At 49.9% G+C, this 27,716-nt stretch overlaps 1 protein-coding gene across 1 annotated transcript in view; it reads right to left on the reverse strand.

Moving 5' to 3' along the window:
• LOC139755182 (uncharacterized) overlaps nt 1-27,716 on the reverse strand; it is a 622,641-nt gene that overhangs the window by 104,662 nt on the left and 490,263 nt on the right.

Below are 27,716 nucleotides of genomic sequence, written 5' to 3' on the forward strand. Positions count from 1 at the left end.
TTCTCCCTCCCTCTTCCATAATGATTCTCCCTCCCTGTACCCTGGCTATCCCCTTCTCTTCCTCATCCGGTTCCATGGCGGGGGTTGCCTCATTACTGGTGACTGACCTTACACCTCTACCGTGATCCCTCAAGTGGTCCACTGCTTCTACAAAACCCCTACCTCTTCTCTGGCCTATTGCCTCTCACCTACCCATCTTGTCTCTCACCTACCCATCTTGTCTCTCACCTACCCGTTTTTGCCTCTCACCTACCCATCTTGCCTCTCACCTACCCATCTTATCTTTCACGTATCCATCTTGCCCCTCACCTACCCATCTTGCCTGTCCCCTTCCCATCTTTTCTTTCACCTACCCATCTTGCCTCTCACCTACCCATCTTGCCTTTCATCTACCCATTTTGCCTCTCACTTACCCATCTTGCCTCTCACCTTACCCATCTTGCCTCTCACTTACCCATTTTTCACCTTTTCTTTAGTGATCTTTTTACCTCTTGACTTACTGCCTCCCATTTTTCTCCCAGCCAGCCAGTCTCAGCGTTTCTCTGATGATTCTACGGCTTCTCGGCCAGACGATGCCTCTTTTTCTATACTGATTCTTTGTCTTTTTCCCATTTTTTTTCTCTAACACTTCCGACGCCTTTCGTGCTCCTCCTTTGTCTACTACTTCTCTCTGGCGGTTTTTCACTGGTGCAAGTCGATTCCTTATCTTCACTGGAGGAGTCGCTTTTCTAAGAATTCTCTCCGTCTTATACCGTTTTCTTCAGATTCTTCTCCGTTTTCTCTTGGGATTCCGTCTCCTCAATGGTCCTCGTTTTTCTGCACAGTTATGAGGCTTTGCCTCGCGTCCTCGTGTGTCACCTTCCTTATCCATAGTGAGGGCCGGTTCTCCGGCAATCCTCTGTCCCTTATTCGGTGCTGGGGATCCAACACATGTGGTAGGATTCGGGAAACACATGAAGAGTATTTGGGTAATGTTCTGCTTCAAAGGTGTGACGAGGCGATGAATATCTTAACCATCTACAGGGGCGAACCAAGCGTATTGCCTTAGGGACCACCTCCACACATCCTGAGCATTGTGGAAGTATCGTAAGTGAAGCATATGGTTATGAAGCGTAATGACCCAAGGAGGGGTGTGCTAGCGAACACTTAGCTATACAGGGTCATGCTGATCTTCGAGCTGAAGTGAAAGGACGGGCAATGATCTGGAGTTCGAGCGGTGGTGCGGGCGTGGCTCCCGCTTCGGATCCCGTCTCATCCCATGGGTTTATGACGTCGCTACTGGATATGTGATCCCAGGAAGATATGGAACAGGGTAAGTTTAACGTGGACTCGAGTAATGTGAAGCATTTTTCAAAACATTTGGATTAGGCTCCCATTTAATGTTTGTACACAAAGAATCACGTTTTTTCCATTATAAACATTGCAACACACGCTATTTAGTATTTGCATTTCTGTGCACGTAGTTACGGTAAAGTCTGGTTACCATCGAGAGAGAGGGTTGGGAGTTTATGATAATAGGAGTGTATGAAGTGTATGGTACAGGGAGTGTATAGAATGTACGGTACTGAGAGTCTATGAAGTGTATGGTGTGGGGAGCGTATGTAGTGTATGGTATTGGTAGTCTATAAAGCGTGTGGTATTAGAAGCTTATGGAGTGTATGATATAGGGAGTGTATGTAGTGTATGGTATTGGGAGTGCGTGACGTAATAGGAGTGTATGTATCGGGAGTGTATGGAAAGCGAGCAGCAGGCCTGGGGTCACACGTGGGGAGGTGCAGGCCACAGCAGCCACCAGCCGTTCGTTGACAGGCCTCCTTCGTCCAAAGCCCCAGCTGGGGCGGGAACACTCCCGTGATACCGGCCGCCAGCACTCCGGCTGACGAGACTTAGAGCATCAGGAAACGTCTGCCCTGCTCCTGGGGGTGCGCTGATGGCGGCTTATGTGCGCATAAAACACCCGTCAACCTCTGTAAGTGCTCGTCCCCCAGCACCCGTGGCCAACACCCACCCGATAAACCTTTCATTGGCGGCGGCAGAGGGAAGCATCGCTCGTGATGTGGACCAGCTGAGGTCTCCCTCACCACACTCCTCCATCACCATGCTCCCTCACCCTCGCCTTCACGTCACCTCCCTCACTCTGGTGTCATCATACTCCATCATCATCCTTACCACCAATCTTCTCCCTAATCACTAGTATTAACCTCCTCTACCACACTCCTCCCCTACCGCTACATTTTCCTCCCCCACCTACCACCGTAGCAGTGCGCTACCTAGTCTTCTCCCTGCTACCACACTCCCCTGCCGTGGCCACCAAGCCCACAAGCCATGACTACCTAACTTTCTCAACAAAAGTACCATAATCACGCTCCATAATCACCATCACACACTTTCTACCACCACCACCTTCACCACCACACTGCCTCACAACCACCACCACCACGCTGTGCCTCACTACCACTCACTACCACCACCATCACTACCACACTGCTCCACTATCACCACCAGTACACTCTCTCACTACCACACATCCTCACTACCATCACCATCACATTCCCCCTACCCTCACTACCACACTGCCACACTACCACTACCATCATACTCTCACTTTACCAACTCTAGTACACTCCCTCACTACCACCAACAGCACACTCCTTTACTATCCCTTCTACCACATCCCTCACAGATACCACCATCATATACCCTCTGCCACAACCACCACACTCCCTCACTACCACCGACAGACTTCCTCATTACCACGACCACACTTTCATTGCCACCACCAGCACGCTCCCTCACATAATTATCTGTCATGACCTTGATTACGGTTAGAATAGCATACTGCACACAATAAAGTGAACACGATGCTCGGATTTACAGCTACAAATAAACCACAATCCCTGGTCAGACCTCGGAAAATACTCTTCAACTGTTGTCGCCGAACCTGATCACAAATGAAGAGAAGTAAGAGTGAATACAAAGAAGAGCAACCAAACTAAATCCTTCGCTCAGAAATAATTGCACGGGGAGAGACTCAAAGACCTAGAATTACTTTCAAAAGGCAAAGATTCCGGGAGATCTAAGAGAAGTTTGCAAAATATTCAACAATTCGACGACAAAACATTCGAGGATTTCTCAGCTTCCGACAGAATTTCGATGATCAGAGATAATTGTATGAAGATAAAGGAAGATGTGATGACAAAAGTTTTTTTTTCCATTTACAGAGCGGAGGAAACATTGTTATACAGTACTGGTAGCCCTCCAGACCCTGTGTAGTGATCGTCAAACTGGTAGCCCTCCAGACCCTGTGTAGTGATCGTCAAACTGGTAGCCCTGTAGACCCTGTGTAGTGATCGTCAAGGTGGTAGCCCTCCAGACCCTGTGCAGTGATCGTCAAGATGGTAGCCCTCCAGACCCTGTGTAGTGATCGTCAAGATGGTAGCCCTGTAGACCCTGTGTAGTGATCGTCAAGATGGTAGCCCTCCAGACCCTGTGTAGTGATCGTCAAGGTGGTAGCCCTCCAGACCCTGTGCAGTGATCGTCAAGATGGTAGCCCTCCAGACCCTGTGTAGTGATCGTCAAGATGGTAGCCCTGTAGACCCTGTGTAGTGATCGTCAAGATGGTAGCCCTCCAGACCCTGTGTAGTGATCGTCAAGGTGGTAGCCCTCCAGACCCTGTGTAGTGATCGTCAAGATGGTAGCCCTGTAGACCCTGTGTAGTGATCGTCAAGGTGGTAGCCCTCCAGACCCTGTGTAGTGATCGTCAAGATGGTAGCCCTCCAGACACTGTGTAGTGATCGTCAAGGTGGTAGCCCTCCAGACCCTGTGTAGTGATCGTCAAGGTGGTAACAACCCATTTTCCCCTCGAAACTTTCCTATATAATTTCCAAGGGAGTAGACCATCCTCCTCCTCCCCCCTCCACCATCCTCCATATCACATAGTTTTATTTTTCTCATCTTTTCCTGCCGCCGGTTGAACTAGAGGGAGAGGTGGGTGGGTGAAATGACGTATTGCTTTCCTATCCTGTATTTACTATTACGGTAGCAGATATCCTCGCTGTGTACCATCAGGTCTTTTGTTACATGTTCTTCCCATGTATCACCATAACCACACTACCACACTTCCTCACCACCACTAGCACCACACTTCCTCACCACCACTAGCACCACACTTCCTCACTACCACTACCACCACACTTCCTCACCACCACTAGCACCACACTTCCTCACTACCACTACCACCACACTTCCTCACCACCACTAGCACCACACTTCCTCACTACCACTACCACAACACTTCCTCGGCACCATTTTCATCACTCTCCCTCAATATCACCACAAGACACTCCCTTCACCACTACACTTCCTCCTCAACCACCCTCACCTTCCCTCACTACTACCACCAACACCACATTATCACAATAATCCACTCCATTTCTAGAACCACCACTACCATCACCATCACTCTCTCACTACCACCATTCCACTGGCCGCTGGTGATCACCCACACGGCTTTGGCGGCGGCCATGAAGCCAAGTTTACTACACCCCGTACCTTTCCTAGCCAATGGTCGTGCCTGGTAGGAGGCAGCTACACATCAGGGAGAGTACGGAACATGTACCAAAGCTCCTCACTGTGTACATCTTATTACGAATCACGGACCAAGGCTGCTCGTTGTGTATGTTTCATTACGAAACACGGGCTAAGGCTCCTCACTGTGGACGATTTATTGGAGATATTCTTTGTCCTGGAAGTCAGTGTACATATCAACGAATGAGACATCATTCGGAAGTCACTGTTAACAATCGAATGCAGTGACCAGTACCACCGTCAGCACCACAAACGGTTGTGACATTCAGTGAGGCGACATTATACCACACACCCCGAGAGCCAGTGGTATTCTTGTCTGATCATGACCATCAGCCTTCACATCCTGCCTTAAGGAGGTTTGGCAGTAACATCTGTCACGCGTAGTGACCCAGGGACGTCAAGTGTGATCACCGGCTGGCAGAGGGTCAGCCTGCCAGCATTACCTGTATGACACTGGCAGGATCACTTATGCTGCAGGTGTCTGGTGGGAGCCACGGGTGGAACACCTTGCAGGACTGAGGCTGGCGGTGTTGCAGTGGTGACGTGCCATCTGCCATCCCCCCTCCCCCAACTGCCACCACGACGTGCCACATGCCATGTGTCAGTGAACCTCCGTAACCCCTGGCCAGTACAGTATAATTTCATAACCCCTGGCTAGTGCCGGTGCACTTTCAAAGGCTGGGGCTATTGGCGGCGTACCACTGCTGCACCTGGACAGTGTGGGAGAACTTCGTCACACCTTGTTACTGACGGTCCACGTCTGTCACAACCCGTCGACAGTGGTAAGCTTTCATCACAGTCAGTGAGGCTTCTGCTGCATTACGTCAGGCGATGCATCTTTGAGGGCGTCCTCCCCGACACAGCTCTCTCCCTCACACACACACACACTGACACACATTACCTGATCACGTCCTCCCTCACAAATGTGAGGTCCGAACCCTGGAGGACAGAAGGAGGCCTACGATGGCACGTCTCCAACACACCTGGAGGCTCGAGTCCGTCTTAATCAGGTGGGAAATCTACGATTATCTTACGTTATGTCGACGGCAGATTATTGTCTCTCTTGTATCTCTAACGAACCTTCATCTCTTTTCCCAGACCAGATGAAGCGAACCATACACCAAGCTACCAAGGAAAGTTAGTTATCTACGGCCCATTTTCTATGGCTGGCGACCTCTGGGTTCAGCGTCACACCTCCGTGGTCCTGGACCAGCAGCGGGCTAGCGTCACACCTCCGTGGTCCTGGACCAGCAGCGGGCTAGCGTCACACCTCCGTGGTCCTGGACCAGCAGCGGGCTAGCGTCACACCTCTGTGGTCCTGGACCAGCAGCGGGCGAGCGTCACACCTCCGTGGTCCTGGACCAGCAGCGGGCGAGCGTCACATCTCCGCGGTCCTGGACCAGCAGCGGGCTAGCGTCACACCACCAGAGTTCATAACATGAATTATGAACAAGAGACTTATTATTGATAAAGATGTGAAGAAAAACCTTTTCATGATAAGAATGGTGGATGAATGAAAATGAATGATGGAGGACACCGTTTAATTCAGACAGCATACGAAAATGTTGTATAATAGAGGTAAGTCAAGAGATGAGGCCCCAAGAAAGAAAAAAAACCCCTCCCTGTAACACACACACACACACACACACACACACACACACACACACTATAACCATGAGTCACCACGGGCCAGCCCGAGGTTGGACCCACGTTGGTTCGAATCTTGGACGTGGCGGTCGGTGAACACCCAACTCAGGTGTTCATCATCGCCTCGGATCCGGTCGATAACTGGTGCTTGCTCTAGGGTGGGGTGTGTGTGTGTGTGTGTGTGTGTGTGTGTGTGTGTGGGTGGGTGTACATACCTAAGAGTAAAGACATGGTACATATATATACAAGGTTAAGAGACGGGGCAACACCAGTGTAGAACTCTCTCCCCGTAACACAATTATGGTTATATCACACGCATACATGAACTAATAAAAGTAATATCACACTCCGTAACAATGCGCTACACACGTATATACCAACACGCATAACACCACTCAAACGCATATGGCAATACAATTACGTGCAAAATGGTGTATAAGTGTGTACGAACAAATGAAAGGGTTAATCCTGTGGCTATTGATTAGATCGTTCATCTATAACATCTATAGAAATCCTCCATCCTTGTTAGGTTCTCAACGCATGTGGATCCGAGCGATTATTATCCGTAAGACAACGAATGCGGAATATGCGTTCGTTTTTTGCTATAACTCAACAGAACTTACCTTCGTTTTCCGAAGCTTGCCATAAATTTCGTTTATTTTTTCTATAACTTAGCGGACCTTTCGTTCATTTTCGTTAACGCAAAAGGAATTCTCGTTCATTTGTTTCTATGGCTTTGCAGATTTTTCGTTCAGTTTTTCAATGAGTTCATCTTAAACTCAGTGGAATTTTTAGTTCACTTTGTGTAACATCGGAATTACAGTTCATTTAATTCTACGCTTAGCAGAATTTTCGTTCATTTTCTATGATATTACGAGATTATCGTTCATTCTGTATAACTTAGCGGCATTTCCATATATATATATATATAATTCCCAGGAGAGAGAGAGAGAGAGAGAGAGAGAGAGAGAGAGAGAGAGAGAGAGAGAGAGAGAGAGAGAGAGAGAGAGAGTGCTTTGCCCCTAGCGTCCAGCCAGGCACAAGAAAAGCTTCAAATTTCGATAAAAGGGAAATTATGAAAGCAAAATATCATGCGCTACGTTACGCTGCGTCAAATTAATACCTTCGCACGAGTGAGGTCTCAGGATATATTTTTTTCTATTACACAACATCAGATATTTCGGACTCGTAAGATATTCAAGTGTGTGATACATGTTGGTTAGGGATGACTCCCTCATAAGTGAGGTGGTCTCAGAATATCTTTTCCTCATATTACACTGTATCAAATATACTTGACTTGTTAAGAAATTTAGGTCTGTGGTGTAATTCAGGTGAGGGGTACACCCTCACCGTTGCAAAAAGAACATAATGGATAAGCAAAAATTACGAATCTATTTTTCGGACCAAAGAAAATGAAATTGCGGGGGAGACAGTTCTAGAGTGATGTTATATGTGGCATGTATGAGGAACTCATGCACAGAAAAAATGAGTAAATCACTGAAGTTTGTGGGTAAATTATCATGTTGGGAGGGAGGTTTACACTCGGGGTCCCTCTGTCTGATTGTGTGTGTGTGTGTGTGTGTGTGTGTGTGTGTATATGTGTGTGTGTGTGTGTGTGTGTGTGTGTGTGTGTGTGTGTGTGATTATTATTCGTTTGTTGCTGAGAGAGTTTTACACTCGTGTTGCCACGTCTCTTACCATGTAAATCATATCTTTCCGCCTTCGTATGTATACACACACACACACACACACACACACACAGACACACACACACACACACACACACATTCCTCAGGATGGCACACTGTCGGTCATAAACATGGCCATTGATCAGCGCCGTAAAGTACACTATTAAGTCCTATGTCTACCGGGTTCTCCATCACTCAGGATTAAGGGCCACATTCTTCGCTCATGTATTGTTACTTTTTTTTCCTATTATGTTAAGAAACATGTCGTAGACAATACTAAGAGAGGGGTTGGTCTCTTCTTTACAAGTCCTTCAGTCGTGTGTGGGAATATGAAGCTTCGAGGCTCCGAAAAGTTTTCTCTGGCACTGAATAACACCGCATGGGAATGAATGATCTTCAAGATGTTGTTTCTCTGACAAAGCTGCCAGACGCCAGATGTTGGTCCTGCCATTACAACGGTATTGGCTTATCTTGTGAGATGCAACGGGCGGGTATCAGCACCTACAACAGTAACCGAGTAACATCGCCGCCTGCCACCATGCATGCACGGGTCCGCCTGAGTTCGAAATCTGGGCCCACAGTTAATCCCAGGTGTTCATATCCCCCTCGCTGTTGGTCAGTAAATGAGTTTCTGGCATAGACTGGTGTGTGTGTGTGTGTGTGTGTGTGTGTGTGTGTGTGTGTATGTGTGTGTTAGCGACACATGGCCACCACCACGACCTTGGCTGTTGGTGGTAAGGACGACGACATCCCATCACCATGAAGCACGACTCTGATTGGTTCGTGGTGGTGATGGTAAGCCACCAATGCAAGCACGACTGCAAGCACGACCCTCACTGTTTGTGACGACATAACTAACACGATATTCGTCGACTGGGATGACGAGGACGACGAAGACGACCACACCACCACTTGGACATGACACACCCCGCACGATAACGACCTACGGTTCCCGAGCTCAACTCTGTCGTCTGGACTGGGATGGCACACGGGCAGGACGGGGTGGCACAGGGGCAGGACGGGGTGGCACAGGGGCAGGACGGGGTGGCACAGGGGCAGGACGGGGTGGCACACGGGCAGGACGGGGTGGCACAGGGGCAGGACGGAGTGGCACAGGGGCAGGACGGGCTGGCACAGGGGCAGGACGGGGTGGCACAGGGGCAGGACGGGGTGGCACAAGGGCAGGACGGGGTGGCACAGGGGCAGGACGGGGTGGCACAGGGGCAGGACGGGGTGGCAGCACATTTGGTAACAGCCTCATTGTTAACAGACGCTGACAGCAGCCTGTCCGATAACAGACACTGGCAGCGGCATGATCGCTAACTCACACTGGCAGTAGCCCGATCTTCAATGGACAGTCAACATTCTAATCGTTAACAGACACTAACAACAGTCTGTTCGCTCATGGACACTGAAAGCTACCAACCAAATATACTCCTAAGAATATTTTGTATCAAGTTCAGTGTAGGCGTGTCATTCGTGACCAAAGCATTGGAATCATTGCTTATCTGCGGTTCCGACATTTCCATTATTCTCATTTGGACATGCGATGCTGGGCCGAGGGAGGTTATCTCTTGCCTTTATTATAGCGCTCGACTCTCTGCTGAACTGCACGTGTGGCATGAAGATTAAGCGCTCTCTCTGGCCCTGATTATGCTACCCGTGACGACCTTCATGGTCTAACTCCCAGTTGTATGTGCTGTCCTATTCTTTGATCATAGCACCCATGATGACCTGCTGGTACTCAAGTGCAACCTTACGATTAAGTACTGTCTTCGGGCCCCGATTCTGACACCCTTGATGCTCTACTAACACTCATGTGTAACCCTATGATTACGTGCTACCTCAAGCCCAGATTATCCAGCCCTTGTGAGATAGTCCTTACAGCCTCAACCGAGTTCCAGTTATGGTGTTGTCATTCAGTGTCGAGTATAAAAAAATGAGTGTGTGCCAAGTAACACCTGTGTCGCCTACAGTGTAGCAGAGTTACCGGCAGTGATATAAGGCCGAGTGGGAATATCGTTTGGAAAATATCAGATACACCTGCATCACGTCCTGTGGCCAAAGATGGAACTTTCTGCAAGTTCTGGGCCAGGTTAGTCTCCAGGTTTAGCCTATTCACATAGGGGCGTTAACTCAAGTATGTTCCAAACTAAGAGTTTTGAGTCTGATGCTATCAAGTTGTTTAGATGCTGGGAAATACAACACACCTTGGCTAAACAATGAATGACAAACAACGAACGAACGGACGAAGGACGAACGGGCAGACGAATGGACGACGGATGAATTGACAACGGAGGGACAGACGACAGGTAGATGCACAACGGAGGGACAGACGACAGGTAGATGCACAACGGAAGGACAGACGACAGGTAGATGCACAACGGAGGAACAGACGACAGGTAGATGCACAACGGAGGGACAGACGACAGGTAGATGCACAACGGAGGGACAGACGACAGGTAGATGCACAACGGAAGGACAGACGACAGGTAGATGCACAACGGAGGAACAGACGACAGGTAGATGCACAACGGAGGGACAGACGACAGGTAGATGCACAACGGAGGGACAGACGGACGAACCACAACGACCACGAGGAAGTGATGCGTTAAGAGGTATACAAGTATTCATAATGATGAAAGACTCTGAGAATCTTGATCTGTCTGGTTACCTGAGACCCGACTCGTCTGATTCTACTCGTAGTACTGTATACAACAAGTTCGGAGCCAAACGATTTACCACGAACGAGACGAAGTACTCATTCTTCAACCGGATTGTTGACATATGGAACGATTTAACAAGGTGAGTGGTTGAAAGCAGTACTACAGACACAATTGAGAATAGACTTGATAAATACTTCGCCTCAAGTCCACGACTTTCATTATTTGCGCCTCCATAGTGGCGATAACAATGTGAAGGTAACTCTGAATCATCTATATGGCCTCTAACTTTGACCACACTACTCTGGAAGTTTCTGACATCTTCCACCACTACAAACAGCCTTGAAAGGACCCAGTGGTCTGCTGCTGTTTGACTTCCTTTGTATTCCTTTTCGTCCGCCACGTTAGGTACGCCAACAAAACTCGACAGTGTTTTCACCTCAAATCCCACTTAATTTCAAGTCTCACTAACAGCATGACAATCACTGGTAGAGATATTTCGTATAGTGCAATTCAACTTGGTGAACCATTTTCTCTGACTGGTATTACTAGTAGTCGTGTAAACAAAATTTCAATAACAACGTTGTTGAATCCTTTGAGTATTTTAAAACACTCTCTTGATTTTACGTCGGAGACGCCTCTTGCTTAGAGAAATCAAGTTTGATTCTCGTAATCTGTGATAGTGCCTGGAAAACGCTCATGATCTTCGTCGCCAACACTGTGATCACATCTGATAATTTGAGCCAAACCTAGATATCACAGTCATGTGTGTTGCTGACCTCTTGTTTGATATAGCGCCTTGAGTGTCAGAAGGTGGATGACAGATCTCCTTGACAAAGAACTGTACTGGACACCGAGAGAGAGAGAGAGAGAGAGAGAGAGAGAGAGAGAGAGAGAGAGAGAGAGAGAGAGAGAGAGAGAGAGAGAGACTCTGTGTATGTCAGGAAAGCGGCCCTGATCAGTCTGTGCAGATTCTGGCACCTTCCAGAGAGCTAAGCATTACACCTGGTCAAGGTCATGATGATAACACCTGTTCTAAGCAACTCACTTACACCAACGTTCCTCACCTTCCACTTCACGCGGGCTGAAGTTACAGACGATACCCAGTTAGCTGCTACGATTCGTCACATATGAGAACTATCCCTACAATGAAAACACCGTAGTATAGCAAGAACGACCACAGTTCTTGTATGTCTGAGACTTGCAGATAACGATGATGCAAACTACAGACAGAACCGAGACCTTGACAACATGGAACATGGAACATCCTTGGTTTCCGAGAAGCCTCAAATCGCTCAGGGAGGTTTCAGTCATCCATCATTGTACATGATGAACAATGTTTAGATTTGGTTTGTAAATCCTCAAGACACCAAAAGATGCAACGATAATACGCACGTACACTGCCGGGGCTTTGTAAATAACTAACCAAAAACATGCCTCCAGAAAATCAGCCACATGCATCAAAAACTTGTAGTATACACTCGTACACATTTCAGTCTTCTCTTTCATTTCAAATTAAACCTTCCCCTCACCCGCCTTTTCTTTCTCTCCTCTAACCACAAAGTTGAAAAAGAAAAAAGTACCCGTGTGTGAATGACCGGGAAGAGCTTATACACTCATGCGACCCCACGCCTTTTTCTCTCACGTTCATAAAACTATAAGGGATCTTTCTAAGTCTCCTTTATGCCTGCAGTCATCACCCCCTCCCTTAGAAGCCTGACTTTCGTCCACATATCACCTGCTATGGTCGAGTTTTCCTCACACATCTTCCTCGACACCTCTTCAACTTTGTGGCACTGCCTCTTGTGTTCTTTCTAACTGAGAAGCTCCTCCCGTTCACCCAGGACTCACTTTCACCAAATCTATCATGAACAGTGACAGCCGTAATTATATCTCCCTTGGACCTGTCTGTCTGTGAGTTAAGTCTAGGGCTGTTATCCTCTTCCTATGGATCAGATCTCTTTGTTCAGCCACTAATTTAGAAGACCAAACTGTTAACGCATATTCTAATTTGGGAATGATATATGTGTGGATATATGCAGGGCATTCAGTTGCCTGTGCCGTTTCAGGCATATATATATATATATATATATATATATATATATATATATATATATATATATATATATATATATATATATATTCTTTGTGTATTTAATAATAGAAGATTCAATGATATTCCTCGTGGTACTGGAGTTAGAGTTGATAACTGAGATGGCATTGCTCCAGTCAATACAATGATCATGGTTTTTAACTTGATTAAACAAGGCATTTGATTCTTGTCCCGTTCTTATACTATATTTATGTTGCTTAAGTCTAACAGAAAGATCCTTTCCAGTCTGCCCAACATAAAACTTATCACAATTTCTACATGGCACTTTATAGTTGCACCCAGGAGAATTTACTGGTAAGTTCCTGATTAAGATATTCTTTATAGTATTGTTGCTGAAGGCAACATTTACATTAAAGAATTTAAGCAACATGGGAAGTAAAGTAAAATTAGTATCAAAAGGGAGAACTAAAAGATTCTTGGTGTCAATGGGAGGTTTGGGCTCAACTCTATAAAATGATTTCTTTGCTAACTTAAGGGATTTATCAGTGAAAGATCTAGGGTCCTTTAACTTAGATCCAATAGAATATATCTTCTCAAACTCATCGTCAATATACTCTGGACTGCTCATATATCCTTTATCTCAACATGACAGAGTTAAACTATCATCATTTCAATCTATGTTCCTTAGGGCATTACGTATTTGCAGCGATGAAGAATGTGTAGAAGGCGAGAACGTTATCTCGGAGAGCAAAAATGGGTATGTTTGAAGGAATAGTGGTTCCAACAATGTTATAGGGTTGTGAGGCATGGGCTATAGGTATTGTACGGAGGAGGGTAGATGTGTTGGAAATGAAATGTTTGAGGACAATATGTGGTGTGAGGTGGTTTGATCGAGTAGGTAATGAAAGAGTAAGAGAGATGTGTGGTGATAAAAAGAGTGTGGTTGAGAAAGCAGAAGGTGGTGTGTTGAAATGGCTTGGACACATGGAGAGAATGAGTGAGGAAAGATTGACAAAGAGGATATATGTGTCAGAGGTGAAGGGAAGAAGGAGATGCGGGAGACCATACTGGAGGTGAAAGGATGGAGTGAAAAAGATTTTGAGCGATCGGGGCCTGGACATACAGGAGGGTGAAAGGCGTGCAAGGAATAGAGTGAATTGGAACGTTGTGGCATACCGGGGTCGACGTCCTGTCAACGGACTGAAGCAGTGCATGTGAAGCGTCAGTGGTAAACCATGGAAAGGCCTGTGAGGCCTGGATGTGGAAATGGAGCTGTGGTTTCGGTGCATTACACATGGCAGCCAGAGACTGAGTGTGAACCAATATATATATATATATATATATATATATATATATATATATATATATATATATATATATCCTAGCTTGAACCAGGTGTTCAGATCATCAACCAACCCCTAGCTGAAGCTGAACAGCTGGTTTTGCTGTGGACAGACTGCCGCAATCAGGATTCGAACCGATGCCCGGGGCAAACCGTGAATGTATCACGTTCGGCAACGCTAGACACAGCATTTCCTTGTCTACATACTTCAGAGCTAGCCTGACATTAGGGAAGACAAGACTGACTTCACTCAAAGCCATTCCAAAACGATTTTCTGGTGACAAGTTAATTATAATGTCCAGCCCGTGTGCGGTCTCTCCTGCAAGCGAATTCCTCTTGTTTGCCTCCCAGAGGCGCTGGTCATGTGGGTCGGTTTCTTGTTTCCCGATTTCATACAATTTCATTTATTACGACAGTATTTCAGTAGCTGTGCAATGAGCTGTGCAGGAGACTGACTGTACGAGGTTTACTCGCAGTCTGTCGCTACCAGGAGCACGTGCACTCGACTTTACTCATGAACTTGATGTCCTAAATGTCTGTGTACAGTGACGACGAGTCGAACCTTCCGTCATGTTATCCACATTTAAGGAATAATAGCAGTCCACAGCAGAACCCTGTGCATCACCAGCTACTTCTGTGTTTCATGATATAGTGGATAATCCAGAGAGAGAGAGAGAGAGAGAGAGAGAGAGAGAGAGAGAGAGAGAGAGAGAGAGAGAGAGAGAGGGGGGGGGGGCTTATTTTTCACTCTTGCCTGGTAGTGTGATTTTCCTCTCACTAACCACGTAGTCTCAAGTGCCTTAATTACAGGTTACTCCAGTATAGACTTAGCCTAGTTATGCCCAGGATCTTTGCTGTAAACTCGTGTTGCTTTCAATTCCCGGGTCATCATCCACTTTCTTCCATGTAAGTTTCGTTGCATCAACCTCAACCCTTCAGATGCTGTAATCATACGTGGCTATGTAAGCATTGGTTAATAACCCTTTGTTGCCTCTCTCTACGACTGTCAGCTTTGCTCTCTCTCTCTCTCTCTCTCTCTCTCTCTCTCTCTCTCTCTCTCTCTCTCTCTCTCTCTCTCTAATCAACAGTTCTAGTGGCCCGTCAAGAGTGCTTGCCTCGTTCCTGTGTGGACCAAGACGCATTCCGCTGCGCTTCCCTCCTCAGCATTTGGTGTTACAATTAGCCATGACGCTTACGGCCGCACCTGCCGCACTCGAGAGTCATAAACCATACAACACCAACAGAGTTACTAGCGCAAGGCAAGCAACACGGAACGTACTGAAAGACAACGCAAGCCAAGCAACATAAGGTGTGGGGCATGGGGAGTTGTCCTCCGCTGTATCTTACCCACGCAACCCGCCTATCTTACTATCCTGATCTATCCACCAAAACGATGACTTACCCATTAAGACCCACCTGTCCCCTGACAGAGATTATCTCATAACGTAATACCAACGAGACAGTTACTCTCCTGGTACAAAGTGCCAAGTGCCCCAACGCCTCTACAGCCCACGACAAGGACCTGCTAACGCTGCAGGACAATGTGGATAATACAAGGTCATCAAGACGGTACCTGGTTGGTAACAGATGTCAACTGTTCGTCTTTCTCGACCTCAGCCATCATAGATCTCACACAGATTACGAAGCAAGTGGCAGGTTATCAACTCTTCCTTAAGTCAACTCGTCCTGGTCAAGTCGAAGCCGAGGGTGACAATGTCACTGGTTCCTCCCCAGTGACTAACGCCCCTAGCCTGCTCCACGTCCCACAGATCAGAGTTTCAGCCTGTCTTCAGGATTCCCTCGTCAGCTGGTGGGTGTGCACTGCCTACAGGATATTAACGAAGCATTTTACTGACAAGTGAACAACTGCTCGGCTTGTGATCGGGAGAGACAGGAGGCTCAACACTGGGATCTGTTATCCTTGTGTGTGTGGGTGTCAGTATCGGCGTGTTAGGCCAGCCTCTGCGTTCAGTCGCCCCTGAATATCGTGTGTCATTCGAATGAGCGGACAAACATGGGGAGAACTGATGCGGGTGTATTCTTCTTAGATTTAGTGGCTTGTGGCTGAGTTGTGAGTGAGCTAGCTTTTCATAACTTGCCTGGGAGTACATGGCCTCCCACGTAGCTGCCAGTTACCTTTCATTTTGTACAGGACGGTGGGCGCCTTAATGGGAATGTCCACTTTTATAGGGTAACCTTCTCTCTTCGTAGGGAAAAATTGTATGTACGTCAGAAGCCTTAACTGAGTACTTCTATCTCGTTATGATTTTAACACTGATTGTTCTCAGTAATCATTAAGGTTTAGCTTGTGTTCCAACGTTGAAAACGCATCCTATTGGATGGATATATATATATATATATATATATATATATATATATATATATATATATATATATATATATACACATGTGTGTGTGTGTGTGTGTTTATTTATTTATTTATTTTATTTTGCTTTGTCGCTTTCTTCCGCGTTAGCGAGGTAGCGCAAGGAAACAGACGAAAGAATGGCCCAACCCACCCACATACACATGTATATACATACACATCCACACACGCAAATATACATACCTATACATCTCAATGTATACATATATACACACACAGAGACATATACATATATACACATGTACATGATTCATACTGTCTGCCTTTATTCATTTCCATCGCCACCTCGCCACACATGGAATAACAACCCCCTCCCCCCCCTCATGTGTGCGAGGTAGCGCTCGGAAAGGACAACAAAGGCCCCATTCGTTCACACTCAGTCTCTAGCTGTCATGTAATAATGCACTGAAACCACAGCTCCCTTTCCACATCCAGGCCCCACAGAACTTTCCATGGTTTATCCCCAGACGCTTCACATGCCCTGGTTCAATCCATTGACAGCACGTCGACCCCGGTATACCACATCGTTCCAATTCACTCTATTCCTTGCACGCCTTTCACCCTCCTTCATGTTCAGGCCCCGATCACTCAAAATCTTTTTCACTCCATCTTTCCACCTCCAATTTGGTCTCCCTCTTCTCCTCGTTCCCTCCACCTCCGACACATATATCCTCTTGGTCAATCTTTCCTCACTCATTCTCTCCATGTGACCAAACCATTTCAAAACACCCTTTTCTGCTCTCTCAACCACGCTCTTTTTATTACCACACATCTCTCTTACCCTTACATTACTTACTCGATCAAACCACCTCACACCACACACACACACACACATACACACACACACACACACATATATATATATATATATATATATATATATTGTGTTGCCGGGCTTGGCCTGCTTCACCTCGAGTGATAAGTCATTGTTGGTGAGGCTGTCACTGGCAGTCGTCTCGTTAAAGAACTTCTCACTCCAAACGAGTTCACATTTCCCTGCTATTCGAAGTAGCGCAGCTGTGGGCAGCAGGAGCCTCTAGAAAGAGGTACTAGGAAACACCAGGACTCTTTTCCTAAACACTGGCCCTGGGGTCGTTATGAATGTATACGTGACACTCTCTATGGGAAGACACTCAATATGGGTGACACTCAGTATGGAAGACACTCAATATGGGTGACACTCACTATGAACGACACTCATTATGGGTGACACTCACTATGGATGAAACTCACAAAGAGCGGCACTCACTATAAAGACACTCAATATGGGTGACACTCACTATGGACGACACTCATTATGGGCGACACTCACTATGGGCGACATCTATGGCAGGCGACAATGGTGTCCGACTCATCATGTAACTGAATGTCTGTTGAGTGGACGCCATTCGAGACGGATGTTTCCTTCATGAGATCGCTGTCTAATATGACCAGCGTGACCCAACGCCAGCTAGAGTGAATGCCATCCAGAACGAACGTCAGCCAAAATGAATGCCATCCAGAACGAACGCCAGCCAGAATGAATGCCAACCAGAATGAACGTCAGCCAGAATGGATGTCATCCAGAACGAACGTCAGCCAGAATGAATGCCATCCAGAACGAACGTCAGCCAGAATGAATGCCATCCAGAACGAACGCCAGCCAGAATGAATGCCATCCAGAATGAACGCCAGCCAGAATGGATGTCATCCAGAACGAACGTCAGCCAGAATGAATGCCATCCAGAATGAACGCCAGCCAGAATGAATGCCATCCAGAATGAACGTCAGCCAGAATGAATGCAGCCACAATGAACGTTAGCCAGAATGAATGCCATCCAGAATGAACGTCAGCCAGAATGAATGCAGCTAGAATGAGCGTCAGCTAGAATGAACGGCAGCCAGAGTGAATGCAGCCAGAATAAGCGTAGACCAGAATGAACACCAGGCAGAATGAACGGCAGCCAGATTGAATGCCATCCAGAATGAACGTCAGCCAGAATGAATGCAGCCAGAATGAACGGCAGCCAGGATGAATGCAGCCAGAATGAGCGTCAGCCAGAATGAACGGCAGCCAGGATGAATGCAGCCAGAATGAACGGCAGCCAGAATGAACGGCAGCCAGCGTGTAAGGAGGCGCAAGGGCTAAGTAGCCGGAGCTGTCAGAAGATGGCTACCAATTCCCAGGGTATAAGATGGTCCAGATGATGAATATGACAGTCGCTATCCATGGCTGGGACAAGAGACAGGACCTCCAGGACAAAAGGACAGGAGACAGGTAGGAAGAAGGAAGAGAAGGAGGAGGACAAAGGACAAAGAAAAGGGCATGAGAGATGGGAGGAAGTGAAGAAGGAAGAGGAGGGGAAGCAAAATGAGAAAGAATGAAGGAGGAAGAGAAACATGAAGAGGAGGCGGGAGAGAAGGAGGAGAAGGAAGAGGGTAAGGAGGACGAGGAAGAAGATGAGTAGGAGAAGGAGGAAGAGAGGGAAGAGGAAGAGAAGGGGGAAGAGCAAGAGGAGGAGGGGGAGTGATAGCAGAGGAGGAGGACGTTACAGAAGAGCCATGTGGAGAAGAGAGGAGGAGGAGGAGGAGGAGAGGGAGGAGGAGAGTAAGAAAGTAGTGCAGGGAGGCAGTGACCTGCGAGTGGACGACCTGGAGACCTGTGCCAGCGTGGTGCGGGAGGAGGGAGGGGCCGGCTGGTGAACAGATAGTAGGAGGGGAGGGTGAAGCGCAGGGGGAAGGGAAGGATGAAACATGGAGGAAGGGGGTGAAACATAAGGGGAAGGGAGAGTGAAACACAGGGTGGGGAAAGGATGGATGAAACACAGGAAAAGAGTATGGAACATATGGAAGGAAAGGGTGAAGCACAGTGAAGGGAGGATAAAAGACGAAACACGGGGAAAGGGAGAGTGAAGCAGAGGGAGGGAAGGGTGGAAAACTGGAAAAGGATGGGTGGAACAAGGAAAGGGAGGGAATAACATGGAGTGAAACGCAAGAAAAGGGAGGGTAAAATAAATGGTAGATGAGGATGAAACGCAAGAAAGGAAGAGGAAGAGGAGGATGAAACAAGAAACAGGAGGATGGAACTCACTGGAGGGGAGGGTGAAACACGAAAGAACGAGGGGGAACGGTGATGGAATGATGGATACGTTATCAGAGAAACAGATAAGATGAAACTCCAAATGATAATAAGAAGGAAATGGAAAGGTGAAATTTCGGTAACAAAAATGGCTGAAACACATGAATTTGATGGTTACAAGAGAATGAGAATGCGAGCAGGGGCCACGCATGATGATAACAGAGGGAAGGAAATTTCAATGAAAAGGTGAAGTAAGAAAGAAGAAAGTGAGAGAAAGACTGAGGTGAAAATGAGTGTTGTTAATGGTTGACTCTCACATGAAGGTATATTCTAAATGGTCTAATTGTGTGGGCCACCAATGGCGTGTACAGCAGCTGCAGCAGTACTACAATCAGCACATTATCATCATCGTCATCATCATATCATCATCATCATCATCATATCATCATCATCATCATATCATCATCATCATCATCATCATCATATCATCATCATCATCATATCATCATCATCATATCATCATATCATCATCATCATCATCATCATCGACAGCAGCAATTAGCTACTAACACCAACATTATTGTTGTCACCAACACCGACAACACTGACGCGGCGACGATCACCATCACCATCACTCCCTGCATCACCACCATCACTCCCTGCACCATCACCATCACCCCCTGCATCACCACCATCACCCCCTGCACCACCACCATCACCCCTTGCACCACCACCATCACCCCCTGCATCACCACCATCACCCCCTGCATCACCACCATCACCCCCTGCACCACCACCATCACCCCCTGCACCACCACCATCACCCCCTGCATCACCACCATCACCCCCTGCACCACCACCATCACCCCCTGCACCACCACCATCACCCCCTGCATCACCACCATCACCCCCTGCATCATCACCATCACCCCCTGCATCACCACCATCACCCCCTGCACCACCACCATCACTCCCTGCACCACCACCATCACCCCCTGCATCACCACCATGACCCCCTGCATCACCACCATCACCCCCTGCACCACCACCATCACCCCCTGCACCACCACCATCACCCCCTGCACCACCACCATCACCCCCTGCACCACCACCATCACCCCCTGCACCACCACCATCACCCCCTGCACCACCACCATCACCCCCTGCATCATCACCATCACCCCCTGCATCATCACCATCACCCCCTGCAACACCACCATCACCCCCTGCACCACCACCATCACCCCCTGCACCACCACCATCACCCCCTGCACCACCACCATCACCCCCTGCATCACCACCATCACCCCCTGCATCACCACCATCACTCCCTGCATCACCACCATCACCCCCTGCACCACCACCATCACCCCCTGCACCACCACCATCACCCCTGCACCACCACCATCACCCCCTGCACCACCACCATCACCCCCTGCACCACCACCATCACCCCCTGCACCACCACCATCACCCCTGCACCACCACCATCACCCCCTGCACCACCACCATCACCCCTGCATCACCACCATCACCCCCTGCACCACCACCATCACCCCCTGCACACCACCATCACCCCCTGCACCACCACCATCACCCCTGCACCACCACCATCACCCCCTGCACCACCACCATCACCCCCTGCATCACCACCATCACCCCCTGCACCACCACCATCACCCCCTGCATCCACCACCATCACTCCCTGCACCACCACCATCACCCCCTGCATCACACCATCACCCCCTGCATCTCCACCTCATCACCTCCCTGCACCACCACCATCACCCCCTGCACACCACCATCACCCCCTGCACCACCACCATCACCCCCCTGCATCATCCACCATCACCCCCTGCACCACCACCATCACCCCCTGCACCACCACCATCACCCCCTGCATCACCACCATCACCCCCTGCACCACCACCATCACCCCCTGCACCACCACCATCACCCCCTGCACCACCACCATCACCCCCTGCACCACCACCATCACCCCCTGCACCACCACCATCACCCCCTGCACCACCACCATCACCCCCTGCACCACCACCATCACCCCCTGCACCACCACCATCACCCCCTGCACCACCACCATCACCCCCTGCACCACCACCATCACCCCCTGCACCACCACCATCACCCCCTGCACCACCACCATCACCCCCTGCACACCACCATCACCCCCTGCACCACCACCATCACCCCCTGCACCACCACCATCACCCCCTGCACCACCACCATCACCCCCTGCACCACCACCATCACCCCCTGCACCACCACCATCACCCCCTGCACCACCACCATCACCCCCTGCACCACCACCATCACCCCCTGCACCACCACCATCACCCCCTGCACCACCACCATCACCCCTGCACCACCACCATCACCCCCTGCACCACCACCATCACCCCCTGCACCACCACCATCACCCCCTGCACCACCACCATCACCCCCTGCACCACCACCATCACCCCCTGCATCCACCACCATCACCCCCTGCAACACCACCATCACCCCCTGCACCACCACCATCACCCCCTGCACCACCACCATCACCCCCTGCACCACCACCATCACCCCCTGCACACCACCATCACCCCCTGCACACCACCATCACCCCCTGCATCACCACCATCACCCCCTGCACCACCACCATCACCCCCTGCACCACCACCATCACCCCCTGCACCACCACCATCACCCCCTGCACCACCACCATCACCCCCTGCACCACCACCATCACCCCCTGCATCACCACCATCACCCCCTGCACCACCACCATCACCCCCTGCACCACCACCATCACCCCCTGCACCACCACCATCACCCCCTGCACACCACCATCACCCCCTGCACCACCACCATCACCCCCTGCACCACCACCATCACCCCCTGCACCACCACCATCACCCCCTGCACCACCACCATCACCCCCTGCACCACCACCATCACCCCCTGCACCACCACCATCACCCCCTGCACCACCATCACCCCCTGCACCACCACCATCACCCCCTGCACCACCACCATCACCCCCTGCACCACCACCATCACCCCCTGCATCACCACCATCACCCCCTGCACCACCACCATCACCCCTGCACCACCACCATCACCCCTGCACCACCACCATCACCCCCTGCACCACCACCATCACCCCCTGCACCATCACCATCACCCCTGCACCACCACCATCACCACCCTGCACCACACCATCACCCCCTGCACCACCACATCACCCCCTGCACCACCACCATCACCCCCTGCACCACCACCATCACCCCCTGCACCACCACCATCACCCCCTGCACCACCACCATCACCCCCTGCACCACCACCATCACCCCCTGCACCACCACCATCACCCCCTGCATCATCACCATCACCCCCTGCACCACCACCATCACCCCCTGCACATCACCATCACCCCCTGCACCATCACCATCACCCCCTGCACCACCACCATCACCCCCTGCATCACCACCATCACCCCTGCATCACCACCATCACCCCCTGCACCACCACCATCACCCCCTGCACCACCACCATCACACCCTGCACCACCACCATCACCCCCTGCACCACCACCACACCCCCCCCACCCCCCCCCCCCCCCACCCCCACCACCACCCCCCCCCCCCCCCCCCCCCCCCCCCCCCCCCCCCCCCCCCCCCCCCCCCCCCCCCCCCCCCACCCCCCCCCCCCCCCCCCCCCCCCCCCCCCCCCCCCCCCCCCCCCCCCCCCCCCCCCCCCCCCCCCCCCCCCCCCCCCCCCCCCCCCCCCCCCCCCCCCCCCCCCCCCCCCCCCCCCCCCCCCCCCCCCCCCCCCCCCCCCCCCCCCCCCCCCCCCCCCCCCCCCCCCCCCCCCCCCCCCCCCCCCCCCCCCCCCCCCCCCCCCCCCCCCCCCCCCCCCCCCCCCCCCCCCCCCCCCCCCCCCCCCCCCCCCCCCCCCCCCCCCCCCCCCCCCCCCCCCCCCCCCCCCCCCCCCCCCCCCCCCCCCCCCCCCCCCCCCCCCCCCCCCCCCCCCCCCCCCCCCCCCCCCCCCCCCCACCCCCCCCCCCCCCCCCCCCCCCCCCCCCCCCCCCCCCCCCCCCCCACCCCCCCCCCCCCCCCCCCCCCCCCCCCCCCCCCCCCCCCCCCCCCCCCCCCCCCCCCCCCCCCCCCCCCCCCCCCCCCCCCCCCCCCCCCCCCCCCCCCCTCCCCCCCCCCCCCCCCCACACCCCCCCTACCCCCCACCACACCCCCCCCCCCCCACCCCCCCCCCCCAAACCACCACCATACCCCCCCCCACCTAAACCCCCTCATAAAAACCCCACCCCCCCCTAAAACCCCCACCCCCCACCCCCACACCCCCCCACCACCCCCACCCCCCACCACCACATCCCCCCCCACCACCATCACCCCAAATCCCCCCGGGAAACCACCCCATCACCCCCTGCACCCACCACCATCCCCCCCTGCACCACCACCATCACCCCCTGAAACCACCACCATCACCCCCTGCCCCACCCCCAAATCCCCCCCTGCATAAACCACCATCACCCCCCTGCACCACCACCAACACCCCCTCCCACCCCCTCCCCCTAACCACCACCACCCCCCCTGCACCACCACCATCCCCCCCTTGCACCCCCAACCATCACCCCCCGCAACCACCACCATCCCCCCCTGCCCACCACCACACCCCCTTTCCCCACCACCACCCTCCCCCCCCACCATCACCCCCTCACCATAATGTACCGAAACCACAGCTTCATATCAACAACCAGGCCCCAAAGACCTTTCCGTGGTTTACCCTGACCGTTATATATACCCTGGTTCAGTGTACTGGAGCACGTTGCCCCCTGTATACAACATAGCTCCAATTCATTTTTACCCGTGCCCGGCTTTCACCCTCCTGCATGCTCAGGCTCCGATCATTCAAATTCACATTCACTCCATCTTTCCACCTCCAACTCGGTCTCCCCCGTTTTCCTTGTCCCCTCCACTTCTTATACCAAATATCCTTTTTGTCAATCTTTCCTCACCCATTCTCTCTATATGTCCAAACCATTTCAACTTCCTCTCCTCTGCTCCTTTAACCCATACTCTCCTTATTACCACACATCTCTCTTACCCTGTCATTACTCATTCGATCAATCCTCCTCACATCACGTATTGTCCGCAAATATTTCATTTTCAACACATTCACCAGTTTTGTACCTTGATGACACAATGTTCGATTCTTGGAGTGTAGTGATGAATAGTTCACATCAGATAACATGTATGTGCAAATTACATGTTTGAAGACATACACATGGCCGTTGTGCCATGCGAACTGATTAAAAAGCCTTGCTACCCTGCCATAATGTACGTGACAGCGTCTCCATTTGGTGAGGATACGTATTGCATCGTGGGGTCCATGAATCAGAGATAATGGATGTGGATGGATTAGTTTTTTGAAACTCACTGTGGCCCGGGGTTAGGCTACCTGACTACTACACTGATGGTTCAGATTTCGATTCTCGGGATACAGTGGTAAATAGGGAAGGGAAAAGAGGGCTGAAAATTCTCCCCTCTCGTTTTTGATTTTCCAAAAGAAGGAACAGAGAAGGGAGCCAAGTGAGGATATTCCCTCTAAGGCTTAGTCTTCTGTTCTTAACGTTACTTAACGTTACCTCGCTAACGGGGGAGATGGAGATTATGTGATATATATATATATATATATATATATATATATATATATATATATATATATATATATATATATATTTATTTATTTTGCTTTGTCGCTGTCTCCCGCGCTAGCAAGGTACCGCAAGGAAACAGACTAAAGAAAGGCCCAACCCACCCACATACACATGTATATACATACACGTCCACACACGCAAATATACATACCTATTCATCTCAACGTATACATATATATACACACACAGACATATACATATATACACATATACATAATTCATACTGTCTGCCTTTATTCATTCCCATCGCCACCCCGCCACACATGAAATAACCCCCTCCCCCTCATGTGCGCGAGGTAGCGCTAGGAAAAGACAACAAAGGCCCCATTCGTTCACACTCAGTCTCTAGCTGTCACGTAATATTGCACCGAAACCACAACTCCCTTTCCACATCCGGGCCCCACAGAACTTTCCATGGTTTACCCCAGGCGCTTCAAATGCCCTGGTTCAATCCATTTACAACACGTCGACCCCGGTATACCACATCGTTCCAATTCACTATATTCCTTGCCCGCCTTTCACCCTCCTGCATGTTCAAGCCCCGATCACTCAAAATCTTTTTCACTCCATCGTTCCACCTCCAGTTTGATCTCCCACTTCTCGTTCCCTCCACCTCTGACACATATATCCTCTTGGTCAATCTTTCCTCACTCATTCTCTCCATGTGACCAAACGATTTCAAAGCACCCTCTTCTGCTCTCTCAACCACACACTTTTCATTACCACACATCTCTCTTACCCTATTATTACTAACTCGATCAAACCACCTCACACCACATATTGTCCTCAAACATCTCATTCACAGCACATCCACCCTCCTCCGCACAACTCTATCCATAGCCCACGCCTCGCAACCATATAACATTGTTGGAACCAGTATTCCTTCAAACATACCTATTTTTGCTTTCCGAGATAATGTTCTCGACTTCCACACATTCTTCGACGCTCCCAGAACTTTCGCCCCCTCCCCCACCCTATGATTCACTTCCGCTTCCATGGATCTATCGGCTGCCAAATCCACTCCCAGATATCTAAAACACTTCACTTCCTCTAGTTTTTCTCCATTCAGACTTACCTCCCAATTGACTTGTCTCTCAACCCTACTGTACCTAATAACCTTGCTCTTATTCACATTTACTCTCAGCTTTCTTCTTTCACACACTTTACCAAACTCAGTCACCAGCTTCTGCAGTTTCTCACACAAATCAGCCCCCAGCGGTGTATCATCAGCGAACAACAACTGACTCACTTCACAAGCTCTCTCATCCACAACAGACTGCATACTTGCCCCTCTTTCCAAAACTCTTGCATTCACCTCCCTACCAACACCATCCATAAAGAAATTAACAACCATGGAGACATCACACACCCGTGCCGCAAACCTACATTCAGTGAGAACCAATCACTTTCCTCTCTTCCTACACGTACACATGCCTTACATCCTCGATAAAAACTTTTCACTGCTTCTGACAACTTGCCTCCCACACCAGATATTCTTAATACCTTCCACAGAGCATCTCTATCAACTCTATGATATGCCTTCTCCAGATCCATAAATGTTACATACAAATCCATTTCCTTTTCTAAGTATTTCTCACATACATTCTTCAAAGCAAACACCTGATCCACACATCCTCTACCACTTCTGAAACCACATTGCTTTTCCCCAGTCTGATGCTCTGTACATGCCTTCACCCTCTCAATCAATACCCTCCCATGTGATTTCCCAGGAATACTCAACAAACTTATACCTCTGTAATTTGAGCACTCACTTTTATCCCCTTTGCCTTTGTACAATGGCAATATGCAAGCATTCCCCCAATCCTGAGGCACCGCACCATGAGTCATACATACATTAAATAGCCTTACCAACCACTCAACAATACAGTCACCCCCTTTTTTAAAAAATTCCATCTATCTATCTATCTATCTATCTATCTATCTATCTATATATATATATATATATATATATATATATATATATATATATATATATATATATATATATATATATTCGCCATTTCCCGCTTTAACGACGTAGCGTTAAGAACAAGGGACTGAGCCTTAAAGAGAATATCCTCACTTGGCCTCCTTATCTGTACCGTCTTTTGAAAATTTGCAAACGGGAGAGGAGGGGAGGATTTCCAGCGCCCGTTCCCTCACTTCTTACTCGCCTTCTACGACACGCAGGGAATACTTGGTGGTGCTAAGATTCTTGCCGCAATAAAGGAGTGTGTGGGTAGAGAGGAAACTGCGAGTGGGGTCAGGGATGGGCATGCCTTATGTTCTCGTGGTCGCGGCTGAGCTGTATGGGCGAAGGTCGTTGTCCCTCAGTGCAAAATAACGGATGATGGTGGATATACTGGAAGCAGTGATACTCGGGGTACAATATGAGGAGGGTGGGTCGTGTAAGGCAGCACCTCTTTTCCTATTCAGACTTACGTCTCATAACCACTGCGTACAAAAATGAAACCCCAGACGTTTGAGTGCAATTTAGTCTCATATTATTAGTTGGAAAGTTCGCGACAATGGAAATGCAATGATTTTGTTGTGGG

This window comes from Panulirus ornatus, chromosome 18 (genome assembly GCF_036320965.1).
Source record: "Panulirus ornatus isolate Po-2019 chromosome 18, ASM3632096v1, whole genome shotgun sequence".
In the NCBI taxonomy this organism is placed as follows: domain Eukaryota; kingdom Metazoa; phylum Arthropoda; class Malacostraca; order Decapoda; family Palinuridae; genus Panulirus; species Panulirus ornatus.